Here is a 6,364-nt window from a genome sequence, read left to right as displayed (position 1 = left end):
CCGTCTCTGGTTAAGCAGGGGGATTCCTCTGTATCATCTGCCTGAGCTCTTGTTGTTCCTGAGCCACCCCTTGAACCACATCCATGAATTGATTCATGTGGATTTTCATCTCGGCGAACTCTTCCTGTAGGCTTTCCATTACTCTCTGTTGGTTTCTGCGGGTACCGTACCGGTGAATGCCTGGGTCAGCTATCTTGCTGATTGAACACCAAACAAACTGAGAACACTGTGGCGGTACCTGTTATGCAAGACATGCTAATGAATATGTAAATGCAATGACATGTTTATCAATTCCAAAGGTATTCTACCCCCTTGATTCCAGTCTCTCAATAGATAAACGATGTAAAAAAAAAGACTAAGCCGTTGATGAGAACCAAGAAAATTCCGACTAGAATCAAGTAGAAGGTATAAACCCCACAGAAATGGATAAACATGTGTGAATGATTATGAATGCAAAATGATGTGATGCAAAATGATGTGAAAGCAGTGCAGTGGCATGGGAATCAGGATCGCTGTATCTGCTTGAACATCTGTCATGTTGCATTGTCTGGAGAGAAATTAAGAGCACACCAAACAAAGGTCATGGGATGGATCATGTTATCCTTAATATCAACCACCCATTTTGGTGGATTATGGTTTACACCTTATCAACACCCAAGTTTCATTGATATTAAGGATACCTGATCGGATCAACCATGAATCAAGGGTTTGTTGCAAGTCACGAGCATGGAGATTAGGTTAAGAACCACCCAAAAGGAGTGTACTAAGGTTTAAACCCGCCAAACATGTTCTACAAAAGGTTCCCATAGTCATAATCCCATCTTTCGGATATTATCGGAGGAACGACTACTCGTATTCCAAAAATATTCTCAAGAGAGACTCTTATGAGTGTAGTATCGCATAACAATCGTCTCAAATCTTACACTTGAACGACTTTCGCACTACGTCCTACGAATAGGCCAAGATGGGTTTGGTAAACTAAGGTCCTCGGCTTCTAAGGTTTATATTGGAAAAAGTAATGTCTAACCACAACTTACTTGTGTGACATTATTGATCTCAACATGACCTCCACCAAGTGAATGGGCTTGCAAGTCAACTTGCTAAGGAATAACTCCACACAAGTCGACAAGACTATGCCATTCTCCTATCCTAAGTGCACTCGAGTTCGGGTATAGAACTCATCTCACAAAGATCACCAAGCAGCCATAGCCAGCCAACAGATACAACAATGATATGTACACAATGCAATAAGGTAAAGCAGGTAAATAAATAACTGTACAAAAGCATGAACACCCAATAAACAGACAAACTACAAAAGCTAGGAGGGACTCACTTAGGGAAACCGGGTCCCCAGCAGAGTCGCCAGCTGTCGCAACCTGAAAAAATACAGTGTGCGAAAAAACAGCCGGCGAAAGAAAATGACAGAAGAGTCGCCACCGTGCGTTATTTATCCCAAAGGATAGAGAGGAAACGCTCGAAGTAAACCTGAAAAGAGGAAAGGAAAAGATAAGGTCTCGCAACCAAATCTGGGGTTCGGGAGTCGGTTATGCGAAGGGAAGGTATTAACACCCCTACGCATCCGTAGTACTGTACGGGATCCACTTTTGTAGTTCTTGTCTAAAGGGTGTGAGTTTATCTTGTGCTGTTTACTAAAAAAGGGGTTAAATGAAAATGACTCGCGCGGATGTCGCATCCACTGCATACGTATCTCATCTGAATATGAGAATCAGAGTCTTCGTAGCTCGGCTGACCTATGGGTTGGGGGATGTGTGCTCGCTAAGACATCGCGTCTTATGCCTACGTATCTCATCTGGAATGAGAATCAGAGCAAGCCGTAGTTCGGCTAACTATGGGGTTATGGATTGGGTTTTGGACGAACGACGTTACTACGCAATCTACCGGATGCTCGACCTTTGGAGACTTACTCGCCTGTAGTAGAAGGAGTTAATGTGTTCTTAGGAGAAGAAAAATCAATGAGTTGGTAGGGTTAGGGATGCTCATGCAAAAGGAGTCCTGGACGAAGGAACCTGTAAAAAAAAATATAAACACACTAAAACATTGCCTCCTATCGAGGTCTTCCAGCTAGGAAAGCAGTAAAATGCGGGAAAAATGTAAAAGGTACCACGCGGATAAAGATCCGAAGTAACAACAATTATAGGAATGGGAAACCCAGAGATCCTTCCAAGCTAAACACCATCAAAGAAAGTGAGTCAGTACAGGTAATCGGAATAAACCTCCAGGTGGTATTCCACAAATAAAGTGGAACACCAGGCAAGCTATCCCTGCAAGAGTATGTGAGCCCTCACAAAAACTCAACAAAAGGGTTAGTGAAACACGATAAGCATTTTTTCATGGATAACAGTATGGTTTCAGAAACCTCAAACCCTGTGGCATACACTTCAGAAATTAAACGATTAAGCATTCAAGGCATTATTTATACATTCATACATAATTATGAACCCGTGGGCAAAAACCTAATGAAATTCATCCATCATACCTCAAACATTTAGAGTATTCAACTTCAAAGCACAAAGGTAATGGGAATAAGGGCAAACATGATTGGAGAGATCGGTTGAAATCAAATGGCACGGCTGGATTTGCAAACCAATGTGAGGGTTTGCTGGAGCTGAAAGTGTGTGAGTCAGAATGAACCTTTCAGAGTTGCCTGGAGGTTGCTCTGAACTCTGTTAGCTCTTCTCTCACTATCTTTTTCCCCAGGGTTCTTCTCTCACTATCTTTTTCCCAGACAGGGTAATAGGAATAGAATGAAATTTTGTTTCACTGAAACTCTGAATTTATAACCTGATTTTTGTGGCTTTGTGGGCTTAAATGAGAGAGGTCCAAGTCCAAGATTTTTCTATTATATTTTATTTATTTATTTATTTAATTTTTTTTTTCGTTTTCCGTTTTTTTCGTCGTTTTTTTTTTCGTCGGTTTTTTTTTTCAAAACACGTGGGCTTCGCCTAGCGAGCATGACAGCTCATGAACAAACCTTTGCTCCTTCACGATTAACGTTTTGACTGACGAATAGACCCCTGTTGGAAGTAACTCAAGTCTTTCCCTTGTGTTGACTAATCATCTAAATAGAGACCACAAAGTGTCCTGGATGATGTTCAAGCTTCTTGGATCCGATTCCGATTGCCATGATGAAATGCAAATGCTAAATGACCTAAAAATGAATGCATGCATGAGGTGTAAAGCGTATGCTTCCAGGAAAAATGAAGGATAAATTTTGGGGTATTACAATATCACGACACTAATATCTGAACAATATAAACAAGATAAAAGATAAAGAACAGTAATACAAGTGACACAAGCAATTGTTAACCCAGTTCGGTGCAAACTCACCTACGTCTGGGGGCTACCAAGCCAGGAAGGAAATCCACTAAACAGAATTACAACAGTCATGTAAGGAAGGAAATCCACTTAAGAACTCCTAGATATGAGATCCTACTCACTCCCCCTCAATCACAACATTGATGTAAAACAAGTATTACAATGAAAAGAAGACACTCTTCAAGAACACATACTTGATATTGCTTAAAAGCTTTAACCAAGTAAACACACAGTCATGCTTCAAAGCTTAGAGTGGACAAATTACAACTCAAAAGTCAGTCCAATTCAATCATCTATGGATGAATGAATGACTCACAATACACACGACCACACAAGACTAAAACCTTTATTCTCTCTCAATATTTCATTCGTTATTTCTTGTGTGGTAAAATCAGGTTTTCCATGCCCTTTATATAGAAGCGTTTGGCTGGGCTTGGACATCATAAAACCCTAAAACTATTTTCCATTCATATCTTCTCATGACAGCTGATTATATCTCGTTGGAAAATAAGTCAATTAGGTTGTAATTACTGATTGAATGGAGCGTTCAATCATCACATCAATCACACAGAGATTAGCATAAAAACGCAATCACAAAATACATAACATTCAGACAGAATGTTCTGTATACAGATGTCATGACATCGGGTCTGACATCTCAGTAAAATCCTGCATATTCACATTTTAAACACCCTGTAGGTACATGTTATCTTATGTCAAGATAACACTTGTGACAACTTATGAACACTCTAGGTTTTACCAAAATTGCTGCCAACACATAGAACCAACATTCTTCATCACTGGATTTAGAAATCATGTCATCGACATAAACTTCAATTTCTTTATGCATCATATCATGAAAAAGAGTAGTCATTTCTCTTTGGTAAGTTGCACCAGCATTCTTCAAACCGAAAGGCATCACCCTATAACAGAATGTTCCCCATGGTGTAATGAATATGGTCTTCTCCATATCTTCGGGTGCCATGTTGATTTGATTATATCCTGCAAATCCGTCCATAAATGAAAAGACTTTGAATTTAGTTATATTGTCTACTAACATATCAATGTGTGGAAGAGGGAAATCATCTTTTGGACTGGCTTTATTCAAATCTCTATAATCAACACACTTGCAGAATTTTCCATCCTTCTTCGGAACATGCACAATATTGGCCACCCATTACGGATACTCAGCGGTCACAAGGAAACCGACATCAATTTTCTTCTGCATTTCTTCTTTGATCTTCACTGCCATATCAGGATGCGTTCTCCTCAACTTCTGCTTGACTAGAAGGCATTCTGGCTTCAACTGTAATCTATGCTCCACAATCTTAGAATCCAAACCAGGCATATCTTGATAGGACCAAGCAAACACATCTGAATATTTTCGGAGAAGATCAATCAACCCCTTTTTAGCATTTGGACACAATCGAGACCCAATCTTGACTTCCTTCACATCATCTTCGAAACCCAAGTTGACTAACTCAATCTGCTTTTTGAATGGCTGATTAGCTTTTCCTTCATGCTCAAGAAGACGAGACAATTCATCACTCACTTCTTTATCACTTTCCTCCTCAGCCTCAAACACAGGGAATTCAAAATTTGGAAAAGGAGAAGGATCATTGTATTCAATGGGGTTAGAAACCAACCTCCATAATGATTTGATATTTGGATTTTAGAGAAGTGAATTTGTGACCAAATATTATGCAGACGGACAATTACATTACTTATTTATGTTTTTTGTGATTACCATTTTCAGAATAAAGCAAAAAGTAAAAACAAAACATCATAGATGTGGATGAATAAATTTATATTTTATTAATGATCAATTTGAAATGCCCAATCAATGTTCACTTCTCCCTTAGGAATAGGAGAAGGATTTTCAAAAACAAATAAAAGCAATTACTTAGATCGATGCATAATAACAGGAATATCAATGGCAATCCAATTGTTGCAAGCCTTTCCATGCGTCACAAAATTGGTGCAGTCTTCCTCTTCATCATCCTCTATCACAGCAGCTAAGTGTTGTTCATTTCCATGAATAAACCCTCTGCTACGGAAACTGAGTCGCACATCTTCTGATCTAGTAGTTGACGAAGCTTGCTGAAAACCCAGATCAAATCTATTCTTGTTATCAGAGACCTCTACCATCTGCCCCCACTGATCAACATTCCCATCTTCAATAATCTTCCTTGCATCTTTAAATAAGGACATGGGTGCCCCAACTTTCTTTTCAACAACAATAGACAAGGCTTGGAATGGAGTTCCGACCTCATCCTCAGCTTCAACATAAGAGAAAGATGACAGGTGGCTGACTAGCAGCGCCTTCTCCCCACCAACAATGACTAACTTCCCATTCTTAACAAACTTGAGCTTCTGATGCAACATGGAGGTAACAACTTCTGCCTCGTGGATCCATGGCCTTCCAACAGACAACTTTAGGTCGGGTGGATATCCATTACTTGAAAAGTAATATGGAAGTCACTCTGACCTATCTTCACCGGAAGGTCTATTTCACCAATCACTGTCTTGCGCGAACCATCAAAAGCCTTGACGATCACGCCACTATATCTCATAGGCGCTCCTTGATATGACGGCTTCGACACAAAAACTGAGATTATTACAGGAGGTGATGTTAGCTACAATATGATCAAACTGATCCACCATGACATCATGTTCCATATACGCTTGCTCTAGAACTCTTTGCAGTGCTTCTCTGTGCACTTTGAAATTTATTAGCAGAGACATTACTGAAATTTTTGAGGAGGTTTGGAGCAACTGCTCCACTACATTCAACTCACTCTTCTTTATTAGCCTAAGTACCTCATCATCAATGTTAGGCTTCAAATTGCTGGATTCACCAGACTAACATTTTGGAGGGATAACTGGATCTACTACGGGTACTTCCACCTTCTTACCCACTGGACAAACTTCTAAATTCTTTGGGGACACCGGCCCAAACACTCGACCATTGCGGGTCACCTTAGTAACATCATCAATGCTTACGATAGAACGGGTCGTAGGTAACGGA

This window comes from Lathyrus oleraceus, chromosome 5, assembly GCF_024323335.1.
Source record: "Lathyrus oleraceus cultivar Zhongwan6 chromosome 5, CAAS_Psat_ZW6_1.0, whole genome shotgun sequence".
NCBI lineage: Eukaryota > Viridiplantae > Streptophyta > Magnoliopsida > Fabales > Fabaceae > Lathyrus > Lathyrus oleraceus.
Note: the sequence above shows the minus strand (reverse complement) of the source record.